Source organism: Bubalus kerabau, chromosome 9, assembly GCF_029407905.1.
Source record: "Bubalus kerabau isolate K-KA32 ecotype Philippines breed swamp buffalo chromosome 9, PCC_UOA_SB_1v2, whole genome shotgun sequence".
Classification (NCBI taxonomy): domain Eukaryota; kingdom Metazoa; phylum Chordata; class Mammalia; order Artiodactyla; family Bovidae; genus Bubalus; species Bubalus kerabau.
Window position 1 is genome coordinate 35,266,906 of NC_073632.1, and position 21,409 is coordinate 35,288,314.

The following is a 21,409-nucleotide window of genomic DNA, read 5'->3' on the forward strand; positions in this document are numbered from 1 at the left end:
GCTGAGTTAGCATCTTCATTTTGTGGAACGCACTCCCCACAGAAAATTGCTATGAAGATACAGAAATGGCCCTCTGGTGTCACAAATCTCAGCTTGAGAAGAGTGGAGGGTAAGGAGTGTGCATTAATATTATCTATCCCTTGTTGGACAATAGGTATCTGTGTGTTAAGAGCCACCAAGACCACCACCACCAGTCTTCTCAAATAATTATCTCTGGGCTCTGGTTTAATTTCCTGATTGAGACTTTACAACTTCATCAAAACTGGAGAATTTTCTAGGCTCCAAACTCTCTTGGTCTGAACCTTACCAGTCTGCCTAGATCCACCCAGACTCTTCAACCTATCACCTAGACACTTTTGCTTAAATTTTCAAGTTTGCCAGGTTATCTGCTCTGAAAATGAACTATTTAGCCACAAGGCTCACCTGACATTCTAGAACCATTGCCTGCTTCTTGGAACCTACTTCTGCTTTATCCTAGCCACCAGAATTTTATTTTCTGATAGACAAGGCTGGACTTTGCTATATTCTTTGGATATTCTAGGCAGATTGATAACTACAAAACAAAGCAGGGTCCTATCAGACCCTCTCAGTACAAGAGCCCCTCTGTGTCCCGTTTCTTGTTTGTAGAAAAAGGCTTTAGTCTCCTAGGCATTTCCTGAGTTCCAGAGAGCAGACACAAGCAATTCCTAACTAGAGAAGTGAGGGTCAGCAGAAACAAAGGAAAAACTATTAAATGAGAAAACTAATGACAATAATTAAGCTATGAAACAGAGTCCCAGTTTCTCCTCAAGGGATAACAACATGATGGATATCCTTGAGCTGTTCTTCTTGAACTAAGAACAACTCCCTTCCATCCAGATGGAGGATGGAAACTATATGCTTCATCTGAGCACTAGAGCCCAGACTGGCTGGAAGGAGAAGATTGATGATGTAGATTCCTGAAATACCAGCGCTACCTCACCACCAGCCAGAAGAAAGTCATGAATCCTGCACCCCTCAGTCTCAAATACTGGCTTTAAAAACACTCCCCTGAAAACCAGCTGAGGAGTCTGTGTCTTTTAAGCATGAGCTGCCTGTACTGTAAGCAGAGAGGGTAAGGGGGGTTTCCCTAGAGAAAGAGAACAAGGCATGGTTTTCTTGACATAAGAAAAGTCACTTTGGGCGTTAGCCATTTTGTGATCTAGGCCTGGCCACAATGCTTGCTGTGGATGATGTCGCAATAATCAATGATCTTAAAGGAAATGAGAGAAGGCAGGGACTAAGGAAAACTAGTCAAGAAACAATAGTTCGTCAATAAAACAGAGTCTGAGCTCCTTCTCAAGGGATATATATATATAACACTCTGACATAGTCTTTGAATTCCGCAGGAACTAAGGCCCCCCAACCTGAAACCTTTCACCTCAGATTGGGACTTGAACTCGTGTGCTGGGATTCAAACCTGGCCAAAACTCTGCTTGGGACTTGAACCCACATGGCCAGGACTTGAAGCCAGCCCAAACCCATTGTCTTACAACTGAGATCACACACTTCATTTCAGAACCCAATGGAGCTCAGGTTCTTGAAGAATTCAGTGAGAGACAAAGTGATAGGTAAGAGGTGGGTTTACTTAGAGAGACACGCACTCCACACACAGAGTGTAGGCCATCGCAGAAGGCAAGAGCAGCCTTGGGAGAAACACACTCCAAAGACAAGTGTGGGCCATTACACAGGGTGAGTGCAGCCTCCGAATGTGGTACAGTTAGTTTTTGTGGGCTGGGTAAGCTCATAGGCTAATGAGTGGGGGCATTATTCTATTTTGGGGAAGAGGCAGAGATTTCCAGGAGTTGGGCCACCATCCACTTTTTGGTCTTTTGGGCAGCCTTGGAATTGTCATGGCATCTCTGGGTGCATCACTTAGCTTACTGCTGTATTGTTTTTCGGTCATTAAGTCCTGTCCAGTCTTTCTGACCCCATGGACTGCAGCACTCCAGGCTTCTCTGTCCTTCACTGTCTCCCTGAGTTTGCTCAAACTCATGTCCATTGAGTCAGTGATGCCATCAACCATCTCATCCTCTGTCACTTCCTTCTCCTCCTACCCTCAATCTTTCTCAGCATCAGGGTTTTTTTCCAATGAGTTGGCTCTTACATCAGGTGGCCAAAGTATTGGAGCTTCAGCTTCAGGTGATGTGTTATAATGAGCTTATATTGAGTATCAGGGTCTAAGAAGAGTTGGTTTGTCTGCCATCTTGGGCCTAATTGACTTTAATCAGTTTATGTTGTGTCCTCGGGCTATGTCATTCTTTCAAAGGTTGTACTTTGCCCCCTTCCCTCCTGTTTCACACCCAGGTGGAGGATGGGATGATGATGTAGACCCTGTGACTTCAATCAACTAAAGCTTGGACTCTGTTGACCTTTCCTTCAATTTTATGCTGAATTCTCCTCTGCTCAAGCCCCTTCGTGAATACGCATGTATCCTTAGCTTAAAACTTCCCCAATTTTGCTGTTCCAGGAGACATTGCTTTTGGAAAGATCTCTGGTGTTCTCTATGCTTGCTGAAAGTAATAAATCCTTCCTTCTCCCCACTTCTGGCTTGACTGTAATGCTGAGCTGAGCATGGTCCTGTGTGGCTCCTGGGCACAGAAGGCCTTTTTGTCCTCCATTTCTTGTAGGCAAGACTCCAGCCTCCAAGACCTTCTCTGAGTTCCAAAGGGCAGAACAGTTGGTAATCAAGAGAGAAGCAGCCAGGAAACCACTTGAGGCAAGATTAAAGGGGTCAGAGAGGCTCATCAAGATTAGAAGACCAGACCACCACCACCAGAACCTGATTTAAACAACTTTCATGATTTTCCATGAGCCTATAGATCAACCTTTTCTCTCCCTTACTTGCTATCAGGTATAATCTGCAATAGTTAGTAAATGCAGATCATCCCCTGAGACTGCCTTAGAAAAGGAGTTATATTCTTTAAGAGCTGCCCTTGTAAATGAGTTCTGGTTTTAATGGCAACTGCAGATGGTTTCATCTCTGGACATTTGACTGAGAAATTGTAAGGGCAATCATCGTGAAGCACAGAGTACTCAAAGAAACTTTTCAAAAATCAAAACAATCTTTGGGGTGTGCTCTCATGTCATTTGTCCTTTCCTTTTTATCTCTTCGCCTAGTATTGGAAGTAAGCTTATTCAATTCTACGCCATAAAATTTTAGTTAGGAATGCTTTCAGCTATAAGCAATAGAAAACCCAGTTAACTGTAGTTTAAACCAGTAAGAGTTTATTTTTCTCACAAAAGAAGACTAAATGGATATAGTTGGTGGCTGTTATTAGTTCAGCAATTCAAAAATAACAGGGCTAAGATATTTGGGGTTTTCAAGAAGCTCTGTGCATCAAACCCATGCTTAAGACACTATACAGGGAAGCAGAAATGACAGTTTTGGCCATATCTGACCCCTTTCATCTAGAAGACAAACACTCCTTGAGAAAGCCTTTCAGCAGCCAGACTGGGTCACATGGACACCTGTGGCTGCAAATAAGGCTGTACGAATTAGGTGAAGAAAAATTGTCAACATTAACTGAAACAGATAATAATCCATTGTGCGTGTTGGGCACATTAACACCCAAAACAAACTGGATTCAAGTAAGAACAAAGAAAATGGAAATGAGTATCAAGTTAGCAACTCACAGTTTATTACCTAAAGCTACCGCCAGCTATGAGTCAACCAGGTCAAAGGGATGTAGTTGTTTTTTTTTTTTTTTTTTGGCCCATATTTATGAATACTTGAGTCTTTATGATGTAAAATATAACGAACTGCCAAACATTTCTCAGTCCTTGGGTGGTGACTGACCAATTTTTAGGAAATAGCATCCTTATTTTCATACGCAATAGTATACCCTTAATGGTTTTATTATATGAACTGGAACAATTAATTTTCCAAGAATTGTCAAAATCCCAGAAGGGTTCAAATTTAATTAGAAGAGAAAATGAACATGTAGCTTGGGAATATATAGATTCAAGATCTAACTGCACCTCTTATCAACAAGGAAATCCTGGATGAGTCAAAACCTTTTCTGGAAATCAAAACAGTTCCAAAGAGAGTTAAGTTGAATCTAATGATGAATTTACTCTAGTTCATAGTATAATTTCTAGAATAGTTTAGGGGGTGATGGGATCAGATAGGGCAGGGACCAGACACAGGGCTTATCAGTAGCCATTATATTAAAACATTCTTATTGAAAAATCAATGTAGCACACATCTCCAAGAACCCAGCATCAGAAGAGCAAAGTCCTCTGTGGCAGCGATAACGGCGGTGCTGGTGGCCTGTTGCTCCTTGACATCAAGAACTGGCTATTTTTATTTTTTTCACTACTAAAAAGACCATCCTCTTTCTTTATTTATTTTAATTAATTTTATTGGCTACTTTTCTGTGGGGGTAATAGTAAATTGTGGTCACTGAGATTCTCTAGAACTAACTGGGATCCAGTCTCCAGATTCGAGGATGATAAAAGAGGGCCCATTTTTAATGAGCAGATATTTCAGAAAACTGGTGAATCAAAGAGTCATTTTTTCCATAACAGTATTAAAGACCATGTTCTATAAAGTCAATTCATTTTGTTCCTGTCATTGCTCACTGGCACATAGCTCATTAAATTTTAGATTCAATTAGAGGTAAATCATAAAATTTATCACCACACAAATAACAATATTTTAGCATAATTAGCCCCAACACCAGAAGTCTTGTTTAATTTCTGCCAAAATTAGCCAAGTTATTTCACTAGGCTGTAGTCTGAATGTTTGTGTTCATGTCCCTCTATTTTCACACACTGGAACCGTAACCTCCGTGGTGTTAGAAGGTGAGACCTTCAGGAGTGAACAGATCATGAGGGTTGAGCCCTCATGAATGGGATCAGTTCTCTTATAAAAGCTAACTTGTCCCTTTTACCATGTGACAATACACAAAAAAAGGTGCTGACTAGACCAGGAAGAGGGTCTTCACCAGAAAGGGACCATGCTGGCATCCTGATCTTAGATTCTCAAGCCTCTATAGAACTGACAGAAATACATTTCTGTTGTTTATAAGCCACCTAGGTTGTGGCATTTTATTATGGCAACCCTAAAAGACCAAGGCAGACTGTACATCATGTCTTCTTTTAAACACCAAAGATATTATCTTTATTATATTCTCTTCTTTTGTAACTTCTTTAAAAAACAGCATATTGTAGATAGCTAACTTTTTTATTTCTGTCAGCATTTTATTTTAGGGTTCATTTCTTTCTCTGACATCTTTTCATCACCTCTGTAGATATTTCCATATGGAAATTTTATTTTCCTTTAGATTTCTGTTCTTAAAATGTTTTATGCATTTATTTTGTTCTACATCTCCATAGATAAAAGCAATAATAGAAGGAATTAATGTTTTGCTATTTTACTCTGAGTTTATGCAGAGTCGTCATTTGATTATCAAATCCATCCAGGGTCTGCAATTAGAGTCAGTTCTACAGCTGCTCTCTTCTCTTTTCCTATAATGCATGTTCTTTTCTTTGGAACTGTTGTTTTCCAGTGTGGGTGATGTACAATACTCAGAATGCATCTTCAAAATGAACGTGGCTTCCCTTTCTATCTTCAAGGCCAACATGGGGAGAAACTCTATTGAGCTTTTCAGAATTAAAGTGGTGCTTTAGGCGCCTATATTTGTGTGTGTGACCGTGAATGCAGGCAGCAGCTTTGTCAGTCTGGTTGTCACTGTCACACTGGGCTTTCCAGATGTTCAAATGTAAAAATGTCACAAAATGCCACCGCAAGGATGTATTTCTTTTTATTCCTTTTCTTGTCTATTTTCCCCCATAAAGAAAGGACGAACCAAAGCAGAGCCATAGCTAGGATGACCGTCCATCATTCTCCCTAAATGGCCTAAAAGAAAAAGCACAAAGAGCCTCCAGGGTTCTTTTGGTAATTATAAATGTAGCACAACTTACATGATTGGACAATTAAATTTAATATTTGAATTAGAAGCAAATCCTGCATTAACTCTGCTAGAACTCAGAGATATTTTATTTATATGATTAAATGACATTAGATAAATGATATATAAAAATATAACTTATTTTCCTAAATTTGATATAGTATTAGAATATATTGTCTTTAAAGAAAAACCCACACCTCTAGTCTAAATAACATGTAGTAAAATTTTTCCTTTAGGACTAAAGTTTAACAAAAAAATCTATTCATACACTTACACAATCATAGAAATATAAAGTAACTTTTTACACTGGAAGCAGGCCTTAGGCATTAATTAAATATGCTGATAATTTATTTAAAAAGTGAGACAGCTTTAATTAATTTATCATAAGACTACCACATGTATGCATATATGTGTGTTTGCTTGAAAGTACATTCCTTACTTTTCAAATTAACTTTAAAACGCATTGGCTTTGATAGTAATTACAGAAACTGTAAGAGAACCACTTGGAGACAGCTTCATAATCTCTCACTTCTTCCCCAGGGAAAACATTACTGCATACATTCACTATATCATTTTATAAGGTTCCTTCTGGCTACTAATTTTCAGCTAAAAACCAAGAAAGACAAAAGAAACTATTCCAATTGTATCTATTTTTTCTGGCTTCAAATCAAGTGTACAGAAACAAGCTTCATAAAGTCATCTTTTTAATTCATTAAGAAGAGCTTCTTTATTTTTTTGAAAATTCTTTTTAGGAAAACTACTCAAATGTCATGCATGGAGGGGGAATCACTGTAGAAAACAGATTCAACAACTCTTGTAGAGATTTACGACAGCACAGGTAAAGTATCCCATTTCAGATGAGTTTCAATGATTTTATTTAAATTCCAAAAAATAATGTTTAAAGTGCTGTTATGGCGACTGACAAAAGTTAATTATGAGTAAAAAATCCCTTTCCGAAAAGCACTTCAGTCCCATCAAGTTTAGAAACAGAGGCTACCTTATTTGTTAAGAGTTATTTATTCTTGAAGATTTTATAGGAACAATTGTAATTCTTAGACCCTAGCATGACCAGTTTAAACCTCAAAACAAGACCAGGTGCTCAGGACACATTGAATCTAGTGAGAAAAAAAGAACATGTACATAAAAGGATAAGTAATGGCCCTGTAGACGACGGCACATAAAACAAATGGCCTATAACACAAGACCTATAAAAACGGAGGAAAAGATGGGCTCACCATGGGCTGGAATAGTGGAGGAAGATTTTTACAGAGAAGTTAGGCTTCGATATGTGTTTAAGGAAAACAATGGTACAATCCTCATGAGTAGTGAGGAGAAAGTGAGCACTGAAATTGGGGATAACGGTGAGAGCAATCCAGGGTAAGCCAAAACAGGAACTATAAACTGGAGACATCAAACAATCTTACCGCATCACAGACAAGGGGTCTAAGTAGGGAGCTGTGTGATAAAATTAAGGAATTGATTATAAACATCTTTCAGTGATCACCTGAGAGAACAGGAACTTTTATTCAGTTCACAAAATCATTTGTTGTCATTAATTTCAAATACACATGTCTAGAACCCACTCTAGACACTCTGATTCCCAGAGGTTGGGATTAGAGACTACTTTTTAAAATTCTTAATTATTTTTTTTTGGAATATATTTGATTTGCAATGTTGTGTTATTTTCTGCTGTATAGCAAAGTCAGTCAGCTATACATATACATACATCCACTCTTTTTTACATTCTACTCCCAAATAAGTCATTACAGAGTAAGGAGTACTTTTCTGTGCTATTTAGTATGCTCTTATAGTTATCTAGTCTATATGTATGCTTCTCTGATAACTCAGTAAAGAATCTGCCTACAATGCAGGAGACACTGGATTGATTCTTGGGGTGGGAAGATCTGCTGGAGAAGGGATAGGCTACCCACTCCAGTATTCTTGGGCTTCCCAGGTGGCTCAGCTGGTAAGGAATCCAGCTGCAATGTAGGAGACCCGGGTTCAACACCTGGGTTGGGAAGATCCCCTGGACAAGAAAAGGGAACGGCTACTCACTGAGTCTACACATGCTCAGCTGTTTCAGTTCAGTCCAGTCACTCAGTCATGTCCGACTCTGCAACCCCATGCACTGCAGCATGCCAGGGTTCCCCATCCATCACCAACTCCTAGAGTTTACTCAAACACATGTCCAAGTTGGTGATGCCATCCAACCATCTCACCCTCTGATATTCCCTTCTCCTCCTGCCTTCAATCCTTCCCAGGATCAGGGTCTTTTTCAATGAGTCAGTTCTTCACATCAGGTGGCCAAAATATTGGAGTTTCAGCTTCAGCATCTGTCCTTCCAATGAATATTCAGGACTTATTTCCTTTAGAATGGACTGGTTGGATCTCCTTGCAGTCCAATAGTCTTCTCCAACATCACAGTTCAAAAGCATCAATTCTTCAGCGCCAAGCTTTCTTTATAGTCCAAATCTCACATCCATACATGACTACTGGAAAAACCATAGCTTTGAATAGACAGACCTTTGTTGGCAAAGCAATGTTTCTGCTTTTGAATATGCTGTCTAGATTGGTCATAGATTTTCTTCCAAGGAGTAACTGTCTTTTAATTTCATGGCTGCCGTTATCATCTTCAGTGATTTTGGAGCCAATAAAGTATCTCACTGTTTCCATTGTTTCCCCACCTATTTGCCATGAAGTGGTTAGACTGGATGCCATGATCTTGGTGTTCTGAATGTTGCATTTTAAGTCATTTTCACTCTCCTCTTTCACTTTCATCAAGAGGCTCTTTAGTTCTTCTTCACTTTCTGCCATAAGGGTGGTATCATCTGCGTATCTGAGGTTATTGACAGTTCTCTCAGCAACCTTGATTCCAGCTTGTGCTTCATCCAGTCCAGCATTTCTCATGATGTACTCTGCATATAAGTTAAACAAGCAAGGTGACAAAATACAGCCTTGACGTACTCCTTTCCCGATTTGGAACCAGTATCTTGTTCCATGTCCAGTTCTAAATGTTGCTTCTTGACCTACATACAGGTGACTCAGGAGGCAGGTAAGGTGGTCTAGTATTCCTATCTCTTTAAGAATTTCCCACAGTTTGTTATGATCCACACAGTCAAAGGCTTTGGCATAATCATTAAAGCAGATGTTTTTTATGGTATTCTCTTGGTTTTTCAATGATCCAAGGGATGTTGGCAATTTGATCTCTGGTTCCTCTGCCTTTTCTTAATCCAGTTTGAACATCTGGAAGTTTATGGTTCACGTAACTGATGAAGCCTGGCTTGGAGAATTTTGAGCATCACTTTGCTAGCATGTGAGATGAGTGCAATTGTACAGTAGTTTGAGCATTCTTTGGTATCGCCTTTCTTTGGGATTAGAATGAAAACTGACCTTTTCCAGTCCTGTGGCCACTGCTGAGTTTTCCAAATTTGCTGGCATATTGAGTGCAGCACTTTCACAGCATCATCTTTTAGGATTTGAAATAGCTCAACTGGAATTCCATCACCTCCACTAGCTTTGTTTGTAGTGATGCTTTCTAAGGCCCACTTGACTTCCCATTCCAGGATGTCTGGCTCTAGATGAGTGACCACACCTTTGTGGTTATCTGGGTCATGAAGATCTTTCTTGTATAGTTCTTCTGTGTATTTTTGCCCCCTCTTCTTAATATCTTCTGCTTTGGTTCGGTCCATACAATTTCTGTCCTTTATTGTGCCCATCTTTGCATGAAATGTTCCCTTGGTATCTCTAATTTTCTTGAAGAGATCTCTAGTCTTTCCCATTCTATTCTTTTCCTCTATTTATTTGCATTGATCATTGAAGAAGACTTTCTTATGCTCTCATTGCTATTCTTTGGAAATCTGCATTCAAATGGGTATATCTTTCCTTTTCTCCTTTGCCTTTTGCTTCTCTTCTTTTCTCAGCTATTTGTAAGGCCTCCTGAGACAACCATTTTTGCCTTTTTGCATTTCTTTTTCTTGGGGATGGTCTTGAACACTGCCTCCTGTACAATGCCACAAACCTCAGTCCATAGTTCTTCAGGCATTCTGTCTATCAGATCTAATCCCTTGAATCTATTTATAACTTCCACTATATAATGTAAAGGATTTGATTTAGGTCATACCTGAATGGTCTAGTGGTTTTCCCTACTTTCTTCAACTTAAGTCTGAATTTTGCAATAAGGAGTTCATGATCTAAGCCACAGTCAGCTCCCAGTCTTGTTTTTGGTGATTATATAGAGCTTCTCCATCTTTGGCTGCAAATAATATAATCAATCTGATTTCAGTATTGACCGTATGGTGATGTCCATGTGTAGAGTCTTCTCTTGTGTTGTTGGAAGAGGGTGTTTGCTATGACCAATGTGTTTCTTGGCAAAACTCTGTTAGCCTTTGCCCTGCTTCATTTTGTACTCCAAGGCCAAATCTGCCTGTTACTCCAGGTATTTCTTGACTTCCTACTTTTGCATTCCAGTCCCCTATGATGAAAAGGGCATCTTTTTGGGGTGTTAGTTTTAGAAGGTCTTATCCGTTCAGTTCAGTTCAGTTGCTCAGTCGTGTCCGACTCTTTGCGACCCCATGAATCGCAGCATGCCAGGCCTCTCTGTCCATCACCAACTCCTGGAGTTCACTCAAACTCACGTCCATCGAGTCGGTGATGCCATCCAGCCATCTCATCCTCTGTCATCCCCTTCTCCTCCTGCCCCCAACCCCAGCATCCGAGTCTTTTCCAATGAGTCAACTCTTCTCATGAGGTGGCCAAAGTATTGGAGTTTCAGCTTTAGCATCATTCCTTTCAAAGAACACCCAGGGCTGATCTCCTTTAGAATGGACTGGACTGGTTGGATCTCCTTGAAGTCCAAGGGACTCTCAAAAGTCTTCTCCAAAGGTCTCCATAAAACCATACAACTACTTCCGTTTTTTCAGCATTACCAGTTGGTGCATAGACTTGGATTACTATGATATTGAATGGCTTGCCTTGGATATGAACAGAGATAATTCTGTCATTTTTGAGACTACATCCAAGTACTGTATTTCAGACTCTTTTGTTGACTATGATGGCTACTCCATTTCTTCTATGGGATTCTTGCCCAAACTAGTTGGGCAAGCTCAGTTGTTTAGTCATGTCCAATTTTTTGCAACCGTATGGACTGTAGCCTGCCAGGCTACTCTGTCCATGGAAACTTTCCAGCAAGAATACTGGGGCAGTATTTTAGTACTCAGATCAGATCAGATGAGATCAGTAGCGTCCAACTATTTGTGACCCCATGAATCGCAGCATGCCAGGCCTCCCTGTCCATCACCAACTCCCAGAGTTCACTCAGACTCACGTCCATCGAGTCAGTGATGCCATCCAGCCATCTCATCCTCTGTCATCCCCTTCTCCTCTTGCCCCCAATCCCTCCCAGCATCAGAGTCTTTTCCAACGAGTCACCTCTTTGCATGAGGTGGCCAAAGTACTGGAGTTTCAGCTTTAGCATCATTCCTTCCAAAGAAATCCCAGGGCTGATCTCCTTCAGAATGGACTGGTTGGATCTCCTTGCAGTCCAAGGGACTCTCAAGAGTCTTCTCCAACATCACACTTCAAAAGCATCAATGCTTGGGCACTCAGCCTTCTTCACAGTCCAACTCACATCCATACATGACCACAGGAAAAATCATAGCCTTGACTAGATGGACCTTTGTTGGCAAAGTAACGTCTCTGCTTTTGAATATGCTATCTAGGTTGGTCAGAACTTTCCTTCCAAGGAGTAAGCATCTTTTAATTTCATGACTGCAATCACCATCTGCAGTGATTTTGGAGCCCAGAAAAATAAAGTCTGACACTGTTTCCATTCTTTCCCCATCTATTTCCCATGAAGTGATGGGACCGGATGCCATGATCTTCGTTTTCTGAATGTTGAGCTTTAAGCCAACTTTTTCACTCTCCACTTTCATCTTCATCAAGAGGCTTTTTAGTTCCTCTTCACTTTCCGCCATAAGGGTGGTGTCATCTGCATATCTGAGGTTATTGATATTTCTCCCAGCAATCTTGATTCCAGCTTGTGTTTCTTCCAGTCCAGCATTTCTCATGATGTACTCTGCATAGAAGTTAAATAAACAGGGTGACAATATACAGCCTTGACGAACTCCTTTTCCTATTTGGAACCAGTCTGTTGTTCCATGTCCATGTCCAGTTCTAACTGTTGCTTCCTGACCTGCATACAAATTTCTCAAGAGGCAGATCAGGTGGTCTGGTATTCCCATCTCTTTCAGAATTTTCCACAGTTTATTGTGATCCACATGGTCAAAGGCTTTGGCATAGTCAATAAAGCAGAAATAGATGTTTTTCTGGAACTCTCTTGCTTTTTCCATGATCCAGGGGATGTTGGCAATTTGATCTCTGGTTCCTCTGCCTTTTCTAAAACCAGCTTGCACATCAGGAAGTTCACGGTTCACATATTGCTGAAGCCTGCCTTGGAGAATGTTGAGCATTACTTTACTAGCGTGTGAGATGAGTGCAACTGCGCAGTAGTTTGAGCATTCTTTGGCACTGCCTTGCTTTGGGATTGGAATGAAAACTGACGTAGGCCATTTCCTATTCTAGGGGATCTTCCTGACCCAAGGGTTGAACCTGCATCTCTTGCAATCTTCTGCATAGGCAGGTGGATTCTTGACCACTGAGTCAGTAGAGAAACCCCCATACTACACTTAATCTTAGCCAAAAGGCCGAGAAGCAGTTCTATATATAGTAGTGTCTACATGTCAATCCCAATCTCCCATTTATCCCCTTCTTCCCTTCCCCCTGACAAACCACAAGTTTGTTTTCAATGTCTGTAACAAATTCTGTTATGTAAATAGGTTTATTAAAATAATCCACAGATACAGACCCAGATTTCATGAGACCTATGTAGTCTCATAGGACTCCATGCTTCTAAGGGTCCCAGCCTTAGTTTAATTATCACTCTGCTGTAACCACCATGAAACTTTTAATAATATTAGCATTAATCTTTCATCTGTTGTCATCTTTTGTCATGTTTTTCATATATAGTGTTCACTGTGGCCCATGAATACAAAATTCTAGTGAACCCAAGATGTATGGAAGTTCATTCAGCAAGACTCAAAGTAAATATAAGGTAAGCTTACTACATCTATGAATGAGTAAGTGGGGGTGCTGATAGCCTCCAGGAGGCCATGTTTTCTGTTTGAACCAGAATTTGCATGAAGGCAGAAAGAAAATATGGCATTCTAAGCAACAGAAGCCACCAAGGGACCTTATAATTTCCCTTCTTGTTCATACTACTTCTCTGTATTAGTCAATGATTTACACTGAAAATGATTTAACATAAAAGAAAAGAGAATAATGAAAGTGAAAGTCACTCATTTGTGTCTGACTCTTTGTGAGCCCAAGGACTATACAGTCCATGGAATTCTGTAGGCCAGAATACTGGAGTAGGTAGCCTTTTCCTTCTCCACGGGATCTTCCCAACCCAGGGATAGAACCCAGGTCTCCTGCATTACAGGTGGATTCTTTACCAGCTGAGCCACAAGGAAAGCTGAAGAATACTGGAGTGGGTAGCCTATCCCTTCTTCTGGGGATCTTCCCAACCCAGGAATCAAACCGTGGTCTCCTGCATTGCAGGCAAATTCTTTACCAACTGAGATATCAGGGAAACCCAATAATAGGGCAACCTATAGAGTCTTTTGCTTCCAATTATTCTTTATTTATCTTTAAGCCAAATGAGAATGTTAATAAAATGTGAATATCGAAAAGTTAAATAAAAACATGTGAGTTAGATTTGTGCAGTATTGCCCTTGTTCTGGTAAGAAAGAAGTATATATGCACACACAAACAACAAAACAAAAATTGTGTAATGTCAATGTTTCCGCATGAGTTAAATACGTTTATATTAGCACTTAAAACTGTCATTAGTCATTTAAACATGACTAGTAAAATCCATGATAATAATTTAAATTTTTAATTTTTCTTTACTTAGCACAACGTTAAATAGAAATTTTAGAAACAGGTTGAGAGACCGTGGAAGAGTGGAAAAAATTTTATATTCTAATTCCTTTAATGGCATTTTTTTTCCTGCCTTCAAACAAGAGGCTGCACATTTTCATTTTGGACAGGGTATGCAAATTACATAGATGGCCCTGCCTTTTGTGACAATCAGGACTGAGAACTGCTACTGTAAGTAAGAGAGGCAGTAAATAATTTTGAAGGAAGATGTATTTCGTTATGTTTAATATATAAAAGACTGGCTCAAGTAAGACAATGTAGGAAGACCCATTGGAAATGTGTATCACAGAAGGGTAATGAATAAAAAGTTTTACTAATATGAGTACAAATGGAAGAAAGACGGCAGAAATTAAAGGAAAAGAGAAACTAAAGGGACTCAAAATGGCAAGAAAAGGAAAGGAAGACATTAAAAAAATGTCTCCAAATGGTGAAATCCTGGATACTGGCTAACAATGATGCAATCAAATTAAAGAGGAAGTCAAAGGTCTCCACTTTATACATGTCAACTTTTGAACGGAAGACAGACATTGAAGAATACTGTTCAGTGTTCTGGTGGACAGTGCACTTGAATGGAAGGGAAAACTGAGTACCATCACGGACATAAAGCTTCTCTATAGAATTAAACAAAATCATACAGAAAAGATAGTAGAGGGAGAAGGCAAGTCACAAATGCCTAGGCTTTATATGATACCACTGCTTAGGAAGCAAGAGAAAGAAAAGCAGCAAACACTTGAGACAGAGATGGAGCAGCCAAAGGAATGAGAAGAGCTGGAATAGCAACACTTAGTAACACCAAGCTAGATACTGATTTATTTAAGAAGAATTGTGAAGAATAGTGTTACATGTCATAGAGCAAAGAGAGTGTGATATGATAAAAGTGCTTTGAATTTTTAAGTGTATATTCATAAATGACCCTGGAGGAAGCAATTTCAGAGACCAGCTTTTCAGAAACTGTCAGACTAGACAGAGTTCAAGGACTGAGTGGGTGGTGATAAAATGGAGGTTGCGGTCCTACCACTCATTTTGAAGATGTGCTTGCTAAGAAGGAAGTCAAATAGAAGAGCGGCAAGGTGAGATGGGAGATCAAGTGAAAAAGTTTTCAAGATATATGAGTGATCATTTTCAGTACATATTTATGTTCTTACCATTGCTTTCATGTTTTATATTATTTCTATAGACTACCTGCAATCCTTGGAATAATCAAAGAACAGATGAATAAAAGGAAAGATACAATAAAAACAAAACAAAACGATGAAGCATGAGCAACTGTGCAGTCTCTTATTGATCCAACAATACATCCTAAGATACCATTAGGGAAAATGAGAATGAAAATACACACGCTTCCCTCAGGGAGCTTAAAGTTGGGAATCTATTTACACTTTCACTGTTAACTAAATATCAAGCAGAGTTAGTAAGGGTCACAATGAAAAGAACATATAAATAAGCCAAATAATTTTTGAAAACCCCAAAGTGTCATGTAACTATTTCCGTGTGAGAAATGAATGAATCTGGAGAGGTTTCTCTGAAATTGTATTAGAACGGGAAGGAAAGGGGACCAAGAATTAAAATACTAATGCCTCTTCCTCCATGAGCAGCAGGGAAGAAAGAACATGTGGACACTACAGAGCAATGTAAATAAGAAGATGTTATATTGAACTGTTTTAGAGGAGGGAATCCCGGCCAGAACGCTTTGATGATCTCAGTGAGTTAAGAGGTAACTTCACCTGCTGAGAGAGAAGGTAAGAACAGCTATGAAAGCGTCAACAGAGAAAGATCAATAGGACTCCTGACGGCTCTGCCTCTCTAGTCACCTACCCTGCCTCTCAGGCAGAACACACCTAGCTATCTTTACGAGCTGATCTTCCTCTTGAAATCACTGAGGGTTGTAACCATACACAATAACCACCCTCCTTTCTGTATTTCTATTATCCTTATCGTTTGTTCAGCTCATTACTCTATAGTCCTCTGCTCTGTTCTCCAGGTGTTTTTGATTCTGAGTCTTATCTGTGTCTGACTAAAGGCTGCCGGGAAAGGATAGGGAGACACACCCTATTCTTAAGCTGAGTCCTTCCAAGTGTCTGCAGAGTAGTCTTTCAATAAATTTCCTGACTGACTGGAAGAGGAGAGGTGAGTATTACAAACATATTTAAAGGGAAGATTCCTCTCTCCTCTGCTGTAGGAGATTTATAACACTAAACTGGGTATTAATGCATGACTTGTACAGAACAATATACCACAGAAGCAATGTTTGCAGAATTCAAAGTAGAGACTTCATGGTTAAAGTAATTTTTCATCTCACTAACTTTCAAGAATTTTAAAGAATATTTTCCTTTAAGATCTATTGTAGATTATAGAAGCAGAGTCATATCTAAACACTGAGTATACAGTAAAATAATTATAATAAGGCAGGATTGTTACATATTCTATCCCTAATTCTACCCTGAGGACAAACAACAGTTGAAAAAGGTAGATTTAATAACAATGTAATCTGGATAATTCAAATTCAAATCTCTACATTGGCTAATTTGTAAAATGTTAAATGCTTAAATTGTTAAGAATACAATAACTATACAAGTAATTCTGTGCAAAAATTGAGTTTTCTAAAATATCCAATATTTATTTATAATTAGTAAAATTATCTCAATTTGCATTTTATTTGAATGTATGAGCTGATACTTGGAAATGATTTAATTATGTTGACTGTCATCATTACCCAGATTCAAAGGACAGGGAGGAGTCTGTAATTGGTTTTAGTTTTAAATGTTGTAAGGACTGAATCTATGAAGGTTGGTCATTCGTATTTATAGTAGCCCATTACTACCGATCTACACAGTATGTGTTCTATATTCAGTGAGGAAGGTACACGTCTTCCACTGTGCCAACTGAGACATTTACTTATCTGTAGTATAATCAGTTACAGCAGTGTAAAGACTTTGTAATGGATTTATAGTTCAGGCTCCCTATTGTCAAAGTGTCTCAGAATTTTGACTTGATTTAAGCATGAACGTAGCAAAAGGATGGAAATTTTTCCTTCTGATTTGACCTAATCTAATTCATAAAGCCTATAAAGAAAGTCTACAAAGAAAGCTGAGCACCAAAGAATCGATGCTTTTGAACTGTGGTGTTGGAGAAGACTCTTGAGAGTCCCTCGGACTGCAAGGAGATCCAACCAGTCAATCCTAAAGGAAATCAGTCCGGAATATTCTTGGAGGGACTGATGCTGAAGCTGAAACTCCAATACTTTGGTCACCTGATGAGAAGAACAGACTCATTGGAAAAGACCCTGATGCCAGAAAAGATTGAAGGCAGGAGGGGAAGGGGATGACAGAGGATGAGATGGCTGGATGGCATCACCAACTCAATGGACATGAGTTTGAGTGAGCTCCAGGAGTTGGTGATGGACAGGGAAGCCCGGCGTACTGCAGTCCATGGGGTCTCAAAGAGTTGGACACAACTGAGTGACTGAACTGAACTGAATGCATAAGGCCATCTTCAAAAATACATGAAATAGGGTCCTTTCACCTTTTCTCTTAATTTCGGCACAGACTGCCAGAACTGGAATGAACTTTGCAGACCATAGATCCATCTTCTTCATCCTCTTGGGGAGAAGGTGAAGCTCAGAGGGTCTGTCCCAGGAGACACATTCAGAAAGCCATGGCAACAAATTTAAAACTGACCCATTTTAAATCCTTTTTACTCTAGCCTATCAGTCATTCAGTTATTTCTTTTTAAACTTATTTTGCTGAAGTATAAAACACATAGTTCGATGAATTACCACAGAGCAGACATGGAACCAACTACTAGGTCAGGATATATAAACACCTTCAGCAAATCAGAACCCCAACTTGCTGTTCCTTTCCAGTCACTATCCCCTCCTTCACCTCCCAAAGGAACTACTACCTTGATTCTGTCACTGCATTTTCTGTTTCATAATTTTATACAAATAGGATCATTCAGTGGGGATTTTATTGACTGTTTTTGCGCTTTGTTTGGGGTAGTTGTAGCTTATTCAGTTCTCTTCCTGTATAAAATTCTATTGTTTCAATACCCCACAATTTCCTTATGCATTGTGAAAGATGCATAAGGATATGCATCTATGATAGTGATAGGCATTTGGACTTTATTTTTCATCCTCCAATTATTACAAAAAAATGTTTCTATGGACATATTTGTCCATGTCTCTTGGCAAACATGTTCAAGTTGTATAAATTAGTAGAAATGAAATTAATGTGTCATATGGTAGACTACTTTATTTTTTAGTAAACACTTCCAGACTTATGTAAAGTTTTTGTACCAATTTGCTTTCCCACCATTAGTACTGGACAGTATATTCTTAGATCTTTAAAGAAGCATTTATTGTATACCTAATATATCCTAGAAACTGTGTTAATTTCTAAGCCTTCAAATATGACTAAAAGACAAAATCTTTTCACAAGGACTTCTCAAATAGAGTTGCTGCTGCTGCTAAGTCGCTTCAGTCATGTCCGACTCTGTGCGACCCCATAGATGGCAGCCCACCAGGCTCCTCCGTCCCTGGGACTCTCCAGGCAAGAACACTGGAGTGGGTTGCCATTTCCTTCTCCAATGCATGAAAGGGAAAAGTGAAAGTGAAGTCACTCAGTTGTGTCTGACTCTAGCGACCCCATGGACTGCAGCCTACCAGGCTTCTCCATCCATGGGATTCTCCAGGCAAGAACGCTGGAGTGGGTTTCCATTTCCTTCTCCAATGCATGAAAGTGAAAAGTGAAAGTGAAGTCCCTCAGTCGTGTCCGACTCTTAGCCTACCAGGCTTCTCCGTCCCTGGGGTTTTCCAGGCAAGAGTACTGGAGTGGGTTGCCACTGACTGACATATAAACAAACATTCCAAAAAATCCAATATTTACATTAATATCTATACAAGACATTATACCATAAATATCTGCAGAGTCTTAACCTTGTTTCTGTCTCCAGAACATGGATGTGACCAGCACTATCCTGGTTGTAAAGGACCATAAGGAAACAGTGTAGGCGTTAATGAGCGAGGCAAACCTGGAGGCACACAGGAGTCAGCAAAGTCTTCATGAGAGTCACAGTGTTAAGACTGACCTAAAAAATGATTTACTGCCAGGAGGAAAGGTCTTTCCTGGAAGAGAAAAATTTGTAAGTAGACTCACCAAGATTTTATCAGCATGCCACAGTCAGAAAACTGGAATGGGATAGCTAAAGTGTAGATTAGAAGTAATAAGGATGAAAATACTTCAAAGTAAGGGGTAAGAACATGGAGAGCTTTAAGTGCTTAGCTAAGGATTTTGGACTTTATTGCACAGACAATGAGGAACCATCAAAAGGCTTTTAACAGAAGAGTAAAATGAACATACTTGAATTTAAGAAAGATCATTATGGTCTTGGAGGATGGATTAAGAGGGACACAATACTTCAAGTCCAATCCCATTTAAAGACCCACTGTCAGCGTAACAGTTGAAGAGAAGATGATGATGAAGGCATAAGCTTTCTACAATCTTTGCAGAGTGGAGGAAAGGAGAAGAGTGAACATAATGTTACTAAGACAGAATCGACAGGATGTGTCATGGATTAGACACATGAGGAATAGATACTAGACATATTAGACATATGAGGAATAAGGAGGTTTGGTTTGTTGTTTTGACTAGCTGGATGTTTCTGCTGCATGCAAAGATCAAGTAGACCATGGGAGAGGAATATTTAGAAGACAAAAATGATTTCCATCTCAGAAAGACCAAGCAGGTAATTTTACAAATTTCATATAGCTGTGTAGTATGGTAGTTATCACTAGCTTTCCCTCAATACCTATCATTCTTTTTTTCCTTGTAATTACGTAACCAAATTTTAATTGGGCTCATGGCCTCACAATTAAAGACTACATTTCTCCATCTCTTGCATGTAGGTGTGGTGATTTGATTCAGTTCTGAACACTAGGATCTGGACCGAAGCTATTATGCAAACTGCAGTTCATGGTAAGAATGACTGAGCCCTTCTACCGTGAGGATGACATATTTTAGTCTTTGAAGAACACACTCAAGAAAGGCAGAACCACAAGACAGAAGAAATGTCTTATAAAACAGAGTTGCTGTATCCTCCTGGATGTTGTTCTAGGCTTTTACACAAGAAATAAGCATTCTTCTCATTCAAACCACATTCTGTTTTGGTCTATTGAAAAAAAGTATAACATTGTAAATGACATCCTTACAAAGGCCACTGAAGATGGAGATGTTGGGCAGAGTTCGGTGATCCAGGGCCAGGTTATAATTTGAAGTCTCTCACCATGAAAATAGAAGTAACACCTTATATCAGAATATAAGGTGGGAATACCTAAAAAAAGGTATTTGCTATTCTTGGCGACAGTTTCAATAAGGAATATGAGGATTTGTAACTTCGTTCTGTGAAGATATAGAATTTCAAGGTACTATACAGAATGTTTATATGAAAAATTAAGAAATACTGTTTAGAAGTCTCAAATTAAAAAAAAAAAGCAAAAACAAACTTTGTAGTTTTTAAAAAGCTTATTCTACTTCCATAGAATAATACCAAGGAAAAGAGTCAACGTTGTTGTTGTCGTTCAGTCCCTCAGTTGTATCTGACTCTTTGTGACCCCATGGACTGCAGCGCACTAGGCTTCCCTGTCCATCACCAACTCCCAGAGATAGCTCAAACTCATGTCCATTGAGTTGGTGATGCCACCCAACCATCTCAACTTCTGTTGTCCCTTGCTCCTCCTGCCTTCAATCTTTCCCAGCATCAGGGTCTTTTCCAATGAGTCAGTTCTTTGCCTCAGGTAGCCAAAGTATAGAAGCTTAAGCTTTAGCATCAATCCTTACAATGAATATTCAGGACTAATTTCCTTTAGAATGGACTAGTTGGATCACCTTGCAGTCCAAGGGACTTTCAAGTGTCTTTTCCAACACCATAATTCAAAAGCATCAATTCTTTGGCACTTAGCCTTCTTTATGGTCCAACTCTCACATCCATATAAGACTACTGGGAAAACCATAGCCTTGACTATACAGACCTTTGCTGGTAAAGTCATGTCTCTGTTTTTTAATATGCTGTCTAGGTTGGTCATAGCTTTTCTTCCAAGGAGTAAGCGTCTTTTAATTTCATGGCTGCAGTCATCATCTGCAGTGATTTTAGAGCCCAGGAAAATAAAGTCTGTCACTGTTTCCATTGTTTCCCCATCTATTTGCCATGAAGTGATGGGAGGAGATGCCAGGATCTTCGTGTTTTGAATGCTGAGTTTTAAGCCAGCTTTTTCACTCTCCTCTTTCATTTTCATCAAGAGGCTCTTTAGTTCCTCTTCACTTTCTGCCATAAGGGTGGTGTCATCTGCATATCTGCGGTTACTGATACTTCTCTCTGCCATCTTGATTCCAGCTTGTGTTTCACCCAGCCCAGCATTTCACATGGTGTGCTCTACATATAAGTTAAATAAGCAGCGTGGCAATATACAGCCTTGACGTACTCCTTTC

At 39.4% G+C, this 21,409-nt stretch overlaps 1 long non-coding RNA gene across 1 annotated transcript; it reads left to right on the plus strand.

Annotated features, from left to right (window-relative positions):
• The first annotated feature begins 6,682 nt into the window (after positions 1-6,682).
• LOC129619715 (uncharacterized) lies at positions 6,683-20,389 on the plus strand. The gene is made up of 4 exons (XR_008698057.1): positions 6,683-6,771; positions 12,957-13,041; positions 15,524-15,667; positions 19,831-20,389. It is a non-coding gene; the product is annotated as an uncharacterized LOC129619715 (long non-coding RNA).
• The last annotated feature ends 1,020 nt before the right edge of the window (positions 20,390-21,409 follow it).